Genomic DNA, 17,180 nt, shown 5'->3' with positions numbered 1-17,180 from the left:
GAAAAATTTTTTGAAAAAAATTTTGAGAAAATTTGATGTATATTATTTAAGAAAAACTGTGAAACCTCCCCTTTTAGTGAAATCATTTAGAGTTGTTGGTTTGCACAAAATGCAAACTTGTATGATTATGGATAATATAAAGGCCATATTTACATAATAACCCAAGGTCATTTTAAACTTAAAATTAAAAATTACCTTGGCCCTTCCTGCAGATTAATGTCCTAATGATTTATTGGTCACTAGTCTCTTATTTCTGGATGTTACAACTGCAAGGCTTTGGGTTAGGGTCAGGGATGGAGTTAGGGGACCCCTTTCCCAGAATGCCCTGAGCAGGCTGGGGCATGTTGGAGAGACAGGAGTGCGTGTTTCTGGATCCCACCAGAATTTCACTGTTGCCACCTTAGTTCAGGTTTCATGAATCTCCAAACTCCTAGTTTAATACTTCCATGTCCATCTCACTCTGTTTTCTCCCCACACCCCCACTTATATCATTGTTTGCTCCAAAGAAGAAAGTATGCAACTGACATCCGAGGACTGAACGGAGTTTTACTCACTCCCCCGACCCTCTGGGCCACGCTGTCCACTGTGCTCACCCCTGAACAAGACAGCCATGTCTTCTGCCTGGCTGACTGGCCATGTCCTCCTGTCTCAAATAGCCTCTCTCCTCCCCTCGAGGTCTTAACCCTTGAAGTGCCAGTCTCCATTCTGGGGCTTTTGCTGAACATGATCAACAATGAGCAGAGCTTTGCCAGCTCCTTCTTGACTCATTGAAAGTCGAGGAGACCGAGGTCTACCTTTGGGGCTCGTGAGTTGGCCGAGATCACGGGGCTGGTTAAGAGTGGCACAGGGCCTCACATGGAATGGGATCTCTTTATACCACGACTTTTCACACTGGGACTGTTGCTCTGATATGGGATGCCAGCATCCAAATGGTGGCTTAACCCCTGTGCCACAATGCCAGTACCTCTTTCCCACTTTTTAACAGCAAAATTACCTGTTGGCCAAAATCAGCCTGCAAGTAATAGACAGATCCAGAATTCAAACCCAGATCTGATTTTAAAATCATTGTCTGTCCAAGTGGCCGATCAATGATGTAGGCAAAGGAAGGATATATAAGCCAGAGAAACGGGACCGGGAAGGGACGTGGGGGAGCCCTCGTGGGGAAATAGTCCAGGCAGAATGCTCAGCTTCGAAGACTGCAAGACTGCTGACTGTCTTTTTTTTTTTCTTTTTTCTTTTTCTTTTTTTTTTAGACAGGCAGAGTGGACAGTGAGAGAGAGAGACAGAGAGAAAGGTCTTCCTTTGCCGTTGGTTCACCCTCCAATGGCCGCTGCGGCTGGTGCACTACGGCCAGCGCACTGCGCTGATCCGATGGCAGGAGCCAGGTGCTTCTCCTGGTCTCCCATGTGGGTGCAGGGCCCAAGCACTTGGGCCATCCTCCTCTGCACTGCCTGGCCACAGCAGAGAGCTGGCCTGGAAGAGGGGACCCGGTGTGCCGGCACCGCAAGGGGGAGGATTGGCCTGTTGAGCCGCGGCGCTGGCCTGCTGACTGTCTTTATGGGAAGAGAGAGGGTGCTCTTGTGGGTCGTGGTGATATTTCACATCTGTCCGAGGACGGGGAACAAGAAGTAACAGCAGTAAGAGTCAGAGACACTACCTAGGGGAGGAGCCAGGGGGTCCAGGAGGTGCTGGGATTCAGACACAGAAGGTGGATTTCCTTCCACCTGTGCTTCCGTTGAAAGCTACTGGGTTTTGCACAGACTGGGAGGACCTCCTGCAGAATCGGAGCTGGGTATCCCCAGTCACTCGTTCTTTCTGACCCAAGAAGGACAGCACGCTCAACAAACTATCCGCAAGTGCCTTTTTGGGTGGCTTCTGTTTATTCCTCTTGCCTGTGAGTGGGCAAAGGGGGCAGGTGTCTGGTTTTTGTTACAGCTACGGTTTCCTTAGTGTGAACAGATAAGCACCGCATCTGAACTGAAGTTGCCGAATGTCTAAACAGAAGGCTCTGTGGCACTTTTCTTACCAAAAACTTGTTACGCTTGGCAATCCCCGCTGTGTCCCAGTCAAATGTTCTCTTAGCCATATTAGGTCATATGGAAAGAAGCCAGTGCTGTGGCCGGTGCGTGAGCAGGTCCAATGCACTCAGGCAGGTTTTAAAAGGAATAGAGACAAATGTGGCCCAGAGTAGATTTTGAAATATGGCTGGACAGAAAAATAAAATCTCTCCAATCAGAAAAGAGTTAGGAATGGCAGCTGAGACCAAGATAAGTTGTAAGCTGGAAGGTTACAATATTTGATTACAATGTGTGTTTCCTATTGAAAGGCAGTATCAATGTATGTATGTATGTATGTATTTATTTATTTATTTTTACTGATGCAAAATATTTATTCCAAGTTAGTTATTTTGTGCAGTTTTCCCCCTCAACAGACTTGTGATAACCACATCTTTTAAGTCTATAAATGATGTTATCAAAATCTTAAAACTTTGAAATCTCAAAAAAATTTCCATTTTAAACTCCACCCTGAGAATCAAGGCTGCAAGAAGAACACATTTCCTATAGCCAAATATTTTACAGCTGGACCCAAAAAGAAAAACAACAAAACCACAAATGCTTGGTTAAGGGCAAAAGTTACCCGAGCAGCCAAAAATAAAACGAAGTATCCAAATTACTGGCATTAATTTAATACAATTATAACGTCAGCAGTCACTGTGTCATCGACAACGATCGCTTTAGCACAGGGGTGAGTGCCCCAGGGCTGGTGGTAGAAGCTGTTGCTGCAGACCAAGGTCCTCTCCGAATCTCTGCCCGGCCCCTCCCACCTGCCCATCACCCCGTATACACTGGGTGTGTCTGTACATTTATATTTTAAAAGTCTCCCCCCCCCCACCCTGCCCACAGACTCCTTTCTATTAAGCAGATAACCTGGAAGAACAACAAAAGCTAAACAAGCCAATCACTTTCTCTTTGGGTTACGGTTGTTTCTCTAGTGCATGAAGAATTCAATAAAAACCTAAGGAGAGGAAAAGAATGATTTCTCTTGCACACCCCCTAAACGCACAAGCTGAGCTTGTTGGGTCGGGTATGACTGAGAATTTTATAGGACTACTTCCAGGCACCATCCTCTGATGTTTTACTGCTGCCGGTTTCCATGTCTGAATCCTCAAACTCTGCTTTGCCAGTGCTTCTCCCGGGGGCAGAGCAGTCAGCCTTCAGGGTCTTCGGGAACTCACTCTTCCTGTCGGAGGTTCGGTGAGTCAACTTGGTCAGAGGAGAGGCGCTGACCTCAGTGGGAGGGGTCGGGCTGGAGGGACTCTGGGAGAGTTGAGAGCTGCAGCACCAGCCAGTACCACTGGCTTAGTCAGAGATCGGACTGCGAAAAGCAGATTCCCAGCTAGAGGAATGGGATCCTGATTTGTGTTCCATTCCGTTAGCTTTCCATGCATTGGGCTTGGAAGGAGGTGAAGCAGGCTTAGGAACCAACTTCTTCTTCTTCTTCTTCTTCCTTCTTCCTTCTTCCTTCTTCCTTCTTCCTTCTTCCTTTTTTCTTTTTTCTTTTTTCTTTTCCACAGGCAGAGCTAGACAGTGAGAGAGAGAGACTGAGAGAAAGGTCTTCCTTCCATTGGTTCACCCCCCAAATGGCTGCCACAGTCGGTGCACTGCTGTGGCCAGTGCGCTGCGCTGTGCTGGTCTCCCATGTGGGTGCAGGGCCCAAGCACTTGGGCCATCCTCCACTGCCTTCCCGGGCCACAGCAGAGAGCTGGGTTGGAAGAGGAGCAACCGGGACAGAATCCGGTGCCCCGACTGGGATTGGAACCAGGAGTGCCGGCGCCACAGGCGGAGGATTAGCCTAGTGAGCTGCAGTGCCAGTCAGGAGCCAACTTCCTACAGACACTTGGAACCACGGCTGATGCTTCGTTCCCATTTGTATAGTGAGATTCCGATTAGGTGAACGCAGAGAGAAGGCAGCAACAGGCTCTTCTCTGGAAATGTTTTCTGATGTCGGCTAACATCTTGGAAGGTTGCTTGGCACCAGGTGGGTTTTCCCACACTCCAGAAAGGGTCCCCGTAGGTCTGCATGGCTGATTCTGTGTGCCAGCTTCTGGATTCAAAGAAGGAAAATCTTCCCTTCAGATTATAATGTTTCCACCTTGTTTTCTTTCTTTTCTTCCCTACTCTCTGTTGGAGGCTTTCCCTGAAGGGCACAGCCTCTCCGGGTTGTGCAAGCTGGCATTCCAGGGTCTGCGGGTCCCTGCTCCACCTCCACCACACTGCCTCACACCGTCATGATGACCTTGGGAAGAGCCATGCCAACCAGATGCATTCCCTGTGGTTCCAGCATATGCCCCTTTAGAGACACCAGAGTCCACAGAATCATGGCGGAACAGGGAGGGCTGGGGCCAGGAATCTGGTCCATAGGGATCCATTGTTTAAAAAGCCATCAGAGGAATCGCGTGGATGGCGGCTTACTCCAAATCTACCTTTTCCTCGGAGAGGATGATCTCTGAGTTTTTCAAAGGTGGCTGTAGGTGGTGTAGCTGACTGTGGTGTTGCGAAATTGAGCCAAGCTGGAACAAAGTCATGCTGAGCCATTTAGGTCCAGTGTCTCTTTTTAGCAAGGGGAGGCATCCAACCTCACGGCCGGGGTCCCAGAGTGCAACCTCCGTGGTCCTGTTTCCCGAACTCCTTGAGTCTGCCAGCGGGATCGCCCACGAGGTTTTCTGGTGAAAAAGGGGCTTAAGTAGCCTGGCCAGCAGCACGCCTTGTGATGACACTGAGAAAAAGCCAGGCTCCGTGTGGATCGCTCTCAGCACCCCGATTGCTCATCTTACACTGTCTGACACAAGGGGAACATAAAAAGTATTTGTTACATTTAAAAAGGGAAGGAGAGGAAAGAGCTATGCCTACGTTCATCTCATTCAACTTCCTTGAGTAATGTCTATGACATCACTTAAATAGGTAATCCACAGGCATTTGCACAGTGCATGAAAACACTGTTCATAACAAGGTCATAGCTAGAGAGACAGGTAGGCTCATAGGTGTGGGCAAACACTGATAAGGTGATAAATGAAAAAATGAAAAACAAAACATGAAAGCACTACAAAAGTTCTTCTGAGTAGTCAATGCCAGCGGCAAAACATCCACATGACAAAGCCCCTAAAACACAACTCTCGTTCTCCTCACCCAACTACTAAACACTGTGCAGATACGTATTCAGGATTGTCTTAAGGACATAAGAAATCTTGTTTATGAAATGAAAAAAGTCAGACAGGAAGTTGATATGCTTTTCCCTCCACGGAATAACAGTTTTTAAGGCAAATTTCTTGGGATAAAGCTCTTAAATGTATATTTTATTTCTTTGGTCTTCATAAATTCTGAGCACAATTCAGACAAGTAGAAAGAGAGGAGTAAAGGATAGTCAGGGAGAAAGACAGCTCCCAAATGAGGTTTGCTTCTCTTTCTCATTCTATATTTTACTTGCTCTGTTCCTTCCCCCAAAATGAATCCAGCGACTGGTAGGTGATTCGAGGAATCGTTTTTTATGTTGGATCCATTTCAACCATCAAAAAGCCCACACAAATTCACCACTCTTCCCAAACTCTGTGCACACATTCTCCTGGTTTGGAATCCTGGAGTGGAGAGGCAAAGATGATCAGCCGTATCATTTGATTCAAAGCTCAGCCAACCTTAGCACCGATATAGGGGATGAAATCAGAACAAAACTTAGGCAATGACCCCAGGACTCTCTTGTTCTTATTCGTCTCTCGGGTTAGAAGACTAGCTTTTGGCAGGGTTGGGGGCAGTGTTGTGGCCAAGCAGGTTGAGTTGCTGCTCAGGTAGCTCTCATCCTCTATCAGAGTGTATAGGTCCAGTCCTAGCTACTCTTCTTCCCATCTAGCTTCCTACTAACACATCCAAGGGTGGGGAGTGGATGAAGACCCAAGTACTTGAGTTCCTGCCACCCACCTGGGAGACCTTAATGGATCTCCTGGGTCCTGGGCTGGGTTTGGTCTACCTATAGCGTTTGGGGAATGAAGCAGTGGTTGGAGGATCTCTCTCCCTCTCTCTAACCTTCAAATAAATAAATAAACAAATAAATCTTTTGAAAATAAAGAACATTAGCATCTGAGCTCTGGATCTATACTATTCTGAATAATTCTAGACACTGGACTTGACTTCATTTCTTGTCAAATGAAGGTGCCATGCTATCTATTTTACAGAGTGTTTATGAGAATCAAATGAGACAATGCATGATTCAACTGTTACAATGGGATGTATATTTACATGCCTTCCAGATGTTTGCTTTCAAACTACAACTTTTGGAGTAAAGTTGTAGCAGCAAAGAAAAGAACTTTTAGGTCTTCTCCAGGTTTCTTTGGTGCAGGTATCTCCTCTTCACTCAGACTTACTGTATTCTGCTTTGACAACAAATATTCATCCACATATTCATTTACCTATTCAGTGTATCGAGCCCTTAGCAAGTGCTAAGATCGTACTATCCCCTTTGCAAATGGATAAACTCATAAAGCTCTCTTATCCTTAGACACATTTTGGAGATATTTTTGAGTTTGTTGGTCACTCATTCATCCCATATATGTTTGTTAAGTGACTACTACATGGCAGCCAACCACAAAGCTCTGAGGAATCAGTAGAAAACCAAACAGATAAGTCCTCATGGAGCTTTCCATATCAGGGGAAAGCTGAGTATTAAATAAGTACCAAATATAAATATCATTAGGAACTGTGGTTAGCCATGAGGATAAATCATAGAGACCTATAAAAGAAAACATGAGGGTAAAAATTTCAAAAATCGGTATGTCTAATGCAGCAATTTCTAATTTACTTTATCTTGGCAACCAATGGAAAGGATCCTTGAAGCCATCATCATCTGTCTTGTCACTGTGCTCTAACCCCAAATCAGTACATGCAGGGAACTGCAATTGCCACTCCAACTTTGACCCTGTAGGTTTAAGGAAAGTGAGAAATTATTCAAGTAAAAAGTATAGGAGTGTTATTAGGTAGGGGTGTGGAAATCATTTGAGACTTAGAGAACAGCATGCCCCAGGCTCCATGGCTTCAAAGAGTTGAATCCATGCACAGTATTGGAAGAAATGCAATGCAGGTGAATCACGAGAGAACAGCACAAGAGGAAGCTGGAGAGGTAGGCGGAGCCAGATCGCACACTTGCCATTGTAGCTCCTGGGGGCAACCTGGGTCTGCATGCTGGGTGCACTGTGCAGCTACTGAAGTGTTTTGAGCAGGTGATTGTTTAGAGACCCCCCAGAAGATTAGAACAGAGAGCCCTTGGGAGGCTCAGGGCATGGTCTAGATGACAGGATGGTGTCTTGGATTAGAGCCACAGCGAACGTCATGAAGATAAAGGGACCATTTTGAGAAAGTGTCTGCAGGGGGAATCATGTGGACTTGGGAATTCACGAATATGGGGTGGGTGGGATAGATGGGGAGAGGAAGGAAGCTCCTGGAGTGACTGCCAGGTCTGAAGCTTGAGGAGCCCAGGGAGCGCTGATTGCATTTGCTGAAACAGGAAAAAATAATATTAGAGAGCATGGACTGTGTTCAATTTGATTTTGTTTGTTGAAAGAAATGGGAGCAGTGCTGGAAGTTTCTGTCAGTTGTAGGGAAGGAACAGAAGTACAAAATAACCCACATCTTCGGAATGTTTGCCGTCCAAATGTTAACGCCATGGCTGGGGTTTCCTGAACAGGTTTTCCCAGCCCTCCAGAGGGTCTGCTTTGATGCCGAGAGGTGTCTCACTCCGAGGATGCATCACTCCTCTCCTTTCCTCCATGTGTGTCCCTCTAGAAGGTACTTGCAGAAGTTCATGAAGATAGAATTAAAAGATGAGTTAGGGTGGAGGGAGTTGCAAGTGTGATGCAGTGGGTAAGCCACCACTTAGGACACCTGCGTCCCACACAGGGCGCCAGGGTTTGAGTCCTGGCTCCACTTCTGATTCTAGCCTCCTGCTAATGCTCACCCCGGGAAGGCAGCAGGTGATGGTTTAAGTAGTTGGGTCCCTGCCACCCATGTGGGAGATCTGAATTGAGTTTCAGGCTCCTGGCTTTGGCCTGATGCAATCCTGGCTGTTACAGGCATTTAGGGAATGCATCAGCAGTTGGAAGATCTTTCTTTGCCTCAGTTTCTCTTTCTTTCAAATAAGATAAAAACAATTTAATTAAACAAAAGTTTATTTTGGTGCAAAAAACACATTAAAATCCACATATAAAAGCTCTCATAAAATGGTTCATGGAAAATGTATAAAAAAGCTATGCATGGATTTCAGCTTTTTTGTACCAAAACAAAACTACTTTTTAATTCCATTTTCCATGAATTTTTTGACGTACTCTCATATGATGTGCTTGATTTTACTAATTTAACTTATTATACCTTTAATTAGTTCATTTATCAAGATTCAAGTTGGTCAATGTTAAAAATCAGGCTTTTAAGACAACTTTGTCCCCTCTGGGAGCTTCTGTAATCTTGAGCGTGAGCGGATGATCTTGGAAGTCTTTGCCATTTTGTCTTTCTGCTGTTTGCTATAACTCAATGATGAGCATTTTGGTGTCATTGCAATAATGTTCCTACTTCTCCAAATGGGTCTTTGGAAATGAGAAGCCTTTACGGAAAGAAAATGTAATTGGTTTCATTCCCCCTGAGAGTCAGGGATGGAACCCTAAGCCCTCTATATTACTCAGCAATTAGAAGAAATGAGATCGAGAGTTAACAGTGCCATGGCAGCATTATTTATTGTAGCCTGAACTTGAACTCGCTGAAGGATGGTGGAATGATGGCGTGGATGGTAGTCATGAATCAAGTGAAAGGATGACATAGAGAAAATGTGTGTGATGATGAGAGAAAAGCTTGAGTGTGTAACATGTTAAATCTGCTTTTAAAACACAGTCATTGGCCGGCACCACGGCTCACTAGGCTAATCCTCTGCCTGCAGTGCCGGCACCCCGGGTTCTAGTCCCAGTTGGGGTGCCGGATTCTGTCCCGGTTGCCCCTCTTCCAGGCCAGCTCTCTGCTGTGGCCCGGGAGTGCAGTGGAGGATGGCCCAAGTGCTTGGGCCCTGCACCTGCATGGGAGACCAGGAGGAAGCACCTGGCTCCTGGCTTCAGATCGGCTCAGCACGCCAGCTGCAACACGCTGGCTGTGGTGGCCATTTGGGGGGTGAACCAACGGAAAAGGAAGACCTTTCTCTCTGCCTCTCTCTCTCACTGTCTAACTCTGCCTGTCAAAAACAAAACAAAACAAAACAAAACAGTCATTTGTGTCTACTGAGGAAGTACTCGAAGGAAATATATTGAAACTTTAAGCTTAGGTGGGAGGAATCAAGAGAGACTTTACAACTGTATTCTAGGCATATTGTTGTGTTTCCTAAATTTTCTATAACGAAGTCTATATTTACATTATCTTTCCTGATAACAAATTTTAAACTTACATAGAATTCAGACATAGGGATGACTTTACAGATTTCACTACTTCTGACCATTTATGATAAAGTGAAATAGAAATGCAATGGCATTTCACTCCATCAATAAAAAAAGTGTCATGTACCACGCAGGTCACCACACCACTCTCACACAGGACAGACGTGGAGCTCAGGTTCCAGTCTGGAAACCTGTAATACAGACCATTTTCATTTTCATCTAAGTTTCTTCTTCTGAGCTACACCAGGAACTGAAGGGGCACATAAGGTAGAAGGAAAAACATAACCAAAACATCTCTGCTTTTTTGCGCCACTTACACATTAGTTAAATTCCGATTCAATGCAATGTTTTCCTTTTCACCTCCTCTTCTTGGCTCTGCTGGTGTGTTTCACCTAATGTATGTACAACTCTCTGCAAGCTTCCAGGATGGCATTTGTGAATGAGCAGAGTTGGTTTAAGTTAGTCATCGTCATTTTCATTCTTTGGTAGTAAGCTGTCACAATCCCGTCTTTATGTTTCACATATATAAAAAAATCACTGTATTGTCTCTGGAAAGTATATTTTAGAACTTTTCCTTATAAAGCTGCGAGACACGTCTCACAGTTGTGTGTGTCAGTTCTGTGCAGGCTGTATTGTGCCGGCATATTGCCAGAGTTGTCATTTCAGTGCAGACAGAGAGCTGCTCAGCCATTGTTTGGTTGCAATGGCCAAAGTTTTTATTGAATTAATTTATCGTCTTCCTTTAATTCCATCAATTCAGTCACAAATGCTGAACCTAATGAGGCTTCTGTTGGTATTCCGTTGGCTTTGGAGATGGACTTATTATAAGGATGTTCAGTTTAAAATGGTGTATTAATATGGAAATGAATTTAATTAATTTATCTTTATCTGTATCCATCTCCCACTTTGTCAAAAACACACACTTGATTTTTTTTTTTAAAAAAAGAGAGCAGCCTGAGTTTCAGTTTGTGACCATGAGGGATGGAAGTTTGAATAATTATCCACATCACCATCAACCAGCTCATGTCACTGCTAAGGAAAATGTCAGCATCAAGCTCCAGTGAGATTCTGATGTCCGTCTTTTAGCAGTGTGTAGCCTGGCCCTGGGAAGAGGGCGCTGGGTGATGCTGTTTTCATCTAGATTTAGATATGGAAAAGTCTGGAGGCATCGTTTGTTTATTTAGTTATCGCATTACTACTGAGAAACTGCCATGTTCTCAAAGCTATGTGAGGCACTGGGGCTCTAACAATGAACCTGATATAAATTGTTTAATATTTGTTTTCCCATGAGAGTGTTAGCTCTGTGAGGGCAGGGCTTTTGCCTTTCCCCTCCTCTGCTGTACCCTTAGCAACTTCCATTTAATAACTGGACATAGAATCCCAAGCTGGACTGACTTTTTGGCTCATGGGACAGGAACAGTCTGCAGAAAATGACCCTAGATGAGGAATGATATTCCGAAAAAAGATCCACTTAGAGGAACGCATCTAATGAAATCTTCCATTTAAGAAAGATGCCTAGAATACAGTGGAAGGAAAGGCAGGTTTATAGGGATATTTTTGAATATGTCCTAATATTTTAGAAAGTAAATTATGTGAATTCCTGCACTTCTGATGACTCATCTCCTTAGTAAGAGCACTGTGATTGGGGTTCCACATGGAAAGCCACGTGGAGGTCCCCCATACCTTGAGAGAAGATCTAGTTTGATCTTCACCTGCTCTGAGGTTAAGCCTCATAATGTGCTCATCGTGTGTCATGCGCTCCTGCTGTGGGATCACTACAAAAACTGGCCGAATTGCAAGGGCCACAGAGAAACAATGAGCCTATGATAGCAGTTAGGAACCAAGCGGTGTAGGGATTCGATGTTTGAAAACAGATGTAGTGAGTGACCTGCCCTAAAATACAAAATAACCAGCTCCTGCGAGATTGATTGGTTGTTGAGTGACCCAACAGAGGCAGGATGGTGTTCTGCAGAGGGCGGATTTGGGGACCCGCCTCTTCCCACCATTAGCTGAGAAGTCCTGGGTAAGCCACTTAACCTTTCTAGGCCTTATTAGGTCCAATTTTACAAGATGTTACCAACGATACTTGTCTTACTGACCTCCGGGGTTGCCATGAAAACCATTTGAGAAAAGGAATGTGACAGCTCTGTTACTATCAAAGCACTGTTTATTTGTATTCCTAACCGATTGGTGATACTACTAGTCACTTGGAAATCAGCCCACCAATGGCTGACCTCATTGATGATAGAAACATAATTGCCCTGTGACCAACCCACTCCATCCCTACCAAGCATTCCACACATTTCAGCCCAGGAACAAGGTCCATGGGAAAAAGTCAAAAGGAAACTGATCAGAGGAATTCCACTGGCCCTTCCCAGGGCCCTGCGGACAAAATGGTCCCCTGTGCATTGTTATGTTGCTCTGTTTGCTGATGTCCACAGCTTCCTGGACACTAGCAGATGGATATCTATGCTGATGAATGGACACAGTGCATGTGATGCCATAACCGATTTCTAGTGCAAGGGTCTCTATCTCAGCCACGGGACTGCAGCTTTGACTGGCTTCTCTTTCAGTCATGCAACTAGATGAAGCACGGATGCACAGTTACCGTATCTACTAGTGAATTGTCTAGGGGCCACACACACTGCTGGTTTGGCCTTTTGTTACACGTGTAGAACAAGGTGATCCCAACTTGTGATCTGAGCTCTGTGTCCTACTGCTGTCCAGAATCCTTATGGCCATGTTTTCTGGTTGCGACCGACTGAGCTCAAAGCTTGGGTTAGGTCTTAGTGTACAATTCTGTGTTGAAGGAGAGGGGTGGGCGGTGCCGACTGATTGCAAGGTGAAGAAGCCCAAGGGTGCCATGCTGCATTGTTTTTCTTTTCTTTTTTTTTCCCTTGTCTTAAGCAATAAGCCATAAAAGACCTATAATATATGGCCCTGTCCGTGGATACTTAAATCTCAATCGATGGCATAAAGTAACACTATCAAAAGATTTAAGAATATTTTGATCACACATGAACATATTCCACAATAGGAACATGGAAGTCAATTCACTAAGTTTTCCCTGAATTGAATAGCTCTGCTGATACGTAGGCTCAGTTAGAAAAGACTACGTCAGGATACCTCGGTGTGTCTCTCTGAATATCCCAAACTCCTAAGTACCAGCCTCACGGATGAGATTGTCCATATTAAGAGAGTCTCGGAGCGAATGTGGTTCAGTTTAGCTACATCGCTAACTGGCTAAACCTAGGCTGTATGCCCGAGGCTGTGCGAAATTCACAGGTAAAAGAGGAATGACCCTCACGCTGCTTTCCCATCCCTCCTGTCTATCACATGTCCTTACCCTTGCCTTTTTGGTAACGGGGATTCCAAGTGTTGCAGTTGCTTCTCGCTCCATCATCCTGTGTGCTTAGGAAGGCACACAGGCAGAAGACGACCAAGAAGACTGCAACCCTGACCACTGTAACAGACGTAACAGTTAGGTGCCTTACAAGCAGGGGAGAAGCACCCACGCTTCTTAATAATGACCGTGATAATAATGGTCGTGGTGATGATGGTGATGAAGATGATGGTGATAGTGATGGTGATGGTGATGATGATGGTGATAAGAGAAACAACTGCCCCTGTGCCTCCACAACCTTTGGAGTTGTTGACACCCACACAATGTCTTTGTTGACATGTGAGACCTACAACAAATTCCAGCTACAGGTATACAATGACTCAGTGTAGAAAAAGATTACATTTCCTCCCCACCCTCCCAGGAGTTCATGGCTCATATATTTGTAGCTATGGGAAGCTTATCAAACACTGACATCAGCAACTTTCCCATGAGAAATCCAGAAATTCCATAAGTCCATAAATGACTCTCTCTCTCTCTTACTGGCTTCAGACAAGTAGAGAACTTTTCATAAAGCTTAAAAATAAACATCTGACTTGCGCCCTGTCGTGGAGACATTCTTATTCGTTCCCTGATCAGAAATTAGCTTGCCCTCATTCTTGTATGAACAATTTGAAAGATCATGTCAGAGGCAAAAGAAGCAGGGATTATTCTTAATGAAATGATTGCCCAAGAGAGAAACGGGAAGGGCTGCCGTGCAAAGGCACCGTCTCAAGACAGCAGAGCCCTCCCTCTGTGCTATGATGTAACCTTGCTCTGCTCTAGAAAGGAATAATTTTTTCTTCATTCTTGCACAAAATTGACTCCTATGAGAACATACAGCTAAGCCGGGCACAGCTTCCGTGTTCTCTGATATTTTAAGAATGCAGCAAAATATCCCCACCTAGCATTGCTACTCCTGGACACCTGATGGTACAGAAATAAGCAAAGGTTTTAGCCAGGCCACTTTCTAGATGCACAATCTCAAAGAAAGAGGAAGAGAACAGAGCTAGTACTGGGGGGTGGGGAAACGCTTATAGTGTGGTAGGCTCAGTACTAGATGCTTTATATGTTACCTCATTCATTCATTCATTCACTCATTCACCCAAGAACATTTTCTGGGATATATGTTTCATGGTAGGGAATACGCTAAATGCTTGTGATAGAATTGTTGGTAAAACCGTGTCCTTGTTATAAAGGGACCCGTGCTCATACAGCAACATCCACTGTGGCAACCCCCGGAGAGGCATGAGCAAAATACAGTAAGGCTCAGAGAGAAAAACCCTTCAATGAACTTATTATTACCCTCACTTTAAAATTGCAGTAATTGGGGCCAGCACTGTGGGGTAGTGGATAAAGCTACCACCTGCAGTGCCAGCATCCCATATGGGCGCTGGTCCGAGACCTGGCAGCTCCACTTCCAATCCAACTTCCTGCTATGGCCTGGGAAAGCAGTAGAAGATGCCCCAAGTGCTTGAGCTCCAGCACCTGCACAGGAGACCCTGAAGAAGCTCCTAGCTTCAGATAGGCTCAGCTCCAGGTGTTGCAGCCATTTAGGGACTGAACCAATAGATGGAAAATCTCTCTCTTTCTCTCTGCCTCTCTGTAACTCTGCCTTTCAAATAAATAAATAAATATTTTAAAAATTAAAATTGCAATAACTGATAGCCAGAAAAGAATGTCCCTAAGATCTTACCTCTAGGGAGTGTGAAATTCTGTATGACCCCACAGCCTGCCTTCACCCACCATCCACAGTGCTTTAAAAGGAAAGATCTCTATCTGATCCAACTAAATGATTTAGAGCATTATCTGTGATCCAGTATGTCTGTTGCAGAATACCAGAAGAGTGCTCACTTTCGCGGAATAACTGACTTTTTCTTTAATTCATAAACATAATCCTTAAGGCCAGTGCTGCGGCATAGTGAGTTAACCCAGCGGCTCCAGCATCCCACATGGATGCCCATCCTTATCCAGACTGCTCTGATTCCCATCCAGCTCTCTGCTAATGGGCCTGGGAAAGCAACAGAGGGTAGACCAAGTGCTTGGGCCCCTGTACCTACGAGGGAGACCTGGAAGAAGCTCTGCGCCTGGCTTCGGTCTGGCCCAGCCCTGGCCCTTGTAGCCATTTGGGGAGTGAACTTTTGGATGGAAGATCTCTCTCTCTCTCTCTCTGCCTCTCCCTCTCTGTAACTCTGCTTTTCAAATACATAAATAAATCTTAAAAAAAATAATCCTCAGTTTTCCACCCTATTGGTCAGTTTGGTAGCTAACTTCCTAACATATTATGCTATTTTTAAAAAGATTTATTTATTTATTTGAAAGGCAGAGTTACAGAGAGGCAGAGGCAGAGAGAGAAGGGTCTTCCATCCACCAGTTCACTCCCCAGATGGCTGCAATAGCTGGAGCTGCGCCTATCTGAAGCCAGGAGCCAGGAGCTTCTTCCGGGTCTCCCACATGGGTGCAGGGGCCCAAGCACTTGGGCCATCTTCCACTGCTTTCCCAGGCCATAGCAGAGAGCTGGATCAGAAGTGGAACAGCCGAGACTTGAACCAGCGATCATGTGGGATGCCAGCATGGCAGGCAGCGACTTTACCCACTCTACCACAGCGCCAGCCCCATATTATCCTATTAATACACTGTATATAGACATGTACACAAATATCTGTAGCTATTTCCATAAAAATAATCCCATAGTGACCTAAAAATGCATTCCATGAAAATCAAGAGATTTCTCACGCAAGCATAAAATCGTACACTGAAACATGAGTGTACTGTAAACAAATTCTCCTGAAACAAAAACAAACATTTAAATGGAAACACAGCAAGGCAAAAAGCACAAAGGATACCTTGTTTAAGGCATTGACGCTCCGAGGAGCTGCTGGAGACAGGTTGGGGAAGGTGGGCCGGGGACCAGGAAGAGGAGAAGTGGTGGACAGTAACAGAGTGGGAAAGAGACTGAAGTCTGTGGCATCTCAAGGCGATAAGCAGTCCCTGTGTGTGAATTGCTTCGGCATGGGCCACTTGCAAAAACAGTCAATATTTCCGTTCTGAGATAGCGTAAGTCAAAATATATGTGCAGAAAGTTCACCAAGTCAGTGGTAAATACTGCGTGTTGACTTTTAATTTTGAAATAACTGGCCCAATCCCAGCCTTGCTGACTGCCATCTTTCCCTCGCAGAGTACATTGATCTGAATTGCCTTATTGATTTCTTTCATTGTTATTATCTTATTCTCCTGCTGGCGCAATGTATGATCGGAGACACAGAACCATCGTGATTCTGTACGTTTTGAGCTCATAAATGCCCTTTCGTTGTCATCTTTCCAGGTTGATTCTTCATCTTTTTTCTATTGTGTGCTCTATAAATAGGATGTTTATTTTTTTAATTTCTATTTATCTGACAAGTAGAGAGACAGAGAGAGGGAAACAGAGATCTGGTTCACTCCCCAAATGCCTGAAATGAATAATGTCTGGGCCAGGCCAAAACCAGGAGACCAGACTTTAATCCAGGCCTCCCACGTGGGGAGCAGGGGCCCAAATACTTGAGACATCACCTGATACCTCCCCGGGTGCACAGTAGTAGACTGTAGTAGAATCAGAAACAGAACCAGAGTTCTAACGCAGGCACTCCGATATGGGATCGGGCATCCCAAGCAGTATCTTACCCACTGCACAAAATCCCCCTGTTCATATAAATATTCTTTTTTAAGTTAATTTTTTAAAGATTCATTTATGTGTTTGAGAGGCAGAGTCACAGACAGAGGGAGGGAGAGAGAGAAAAAGGTCTTCCATCTGTTGATTGACTCCCCAAGTGGCTGCAATGGCCAGACCTGGGCCTAACAAAGCCAGGAACCAGGAGCTTCTAGGTCTCCCATGTGGAAGCAGGGGACCAAGCACCCAAACCATCTTACACTGCTTTCCCAGGCCATAAGCAGACAGCTGGATCAGAAGAGGAGCAGCCAGGACACGAACTGGTGCCCATATGGGATGCCAGCACCTTAGGCGGAGGCCGAACCCACTATGCCACAGCACCAGCCCCATAAAGTACTCTTTTAATGAAGTGTAACAAACAGAAGGAAACACAAACTACAATTTCACAGCGTGATAAATTTTCACAGAATGAATAGAGCCATGGCAGTCAGCATCTAGAATCTTCCTAGCACCCCCAAAAGCCTGCCTCATACCCCTGAAGAGGATGCTTTGCCCAGCACCATCACAGGCCCCAGGATAATCATTATTTCCAACAACAAGTATTTGTTGTGTCTGCGTTTGAATTTTAAGTTTGTGGAATCCAATAGCAATTTTCTGGTGTCTTCTTTAACATTATGAGTTTGATTGCCTAGGAAAAACCT

The 17,180-nt window shown here is 45.0% G+C and overlaps 1 protein-coding gene and 1 pseudogene across 5 annotated transcripts in view; one reads left to right on the top strand and one right to left on the bottom strand.

The window, feature by feature from the left end:
- Window positions 1-17,180, top strand: part of CALD1 (caldesmon 1) — a 193,789-nt gene that overhangs the window by 47,573 nt on the left and 129,036 nt on the right. The window lies entirely within an intron of this gene.
- LOC133762028 (vasculin-like protein 1) lies at window positions 1,696-15,766 on the bottom strand (annotated as a pseudogene).

This window comes from Lepus europaeus, chromosome 1 (assembly GCF_033115175.1).
Source record: "Lepus europaeus isolate LE1 chromosome 1, mLepTim1.pri, whole genome shotgun sequence".
NCBI lineage: Eukaryota > Metazoa > Chordata > Mammalia > Lagomorpha > Leporidae > Lepus > Lepus europaeus.
Note: the sequence above shows the minus strand (reverse complement) of the source record. Positions and strands in the feature narration are given on the sequence as shown.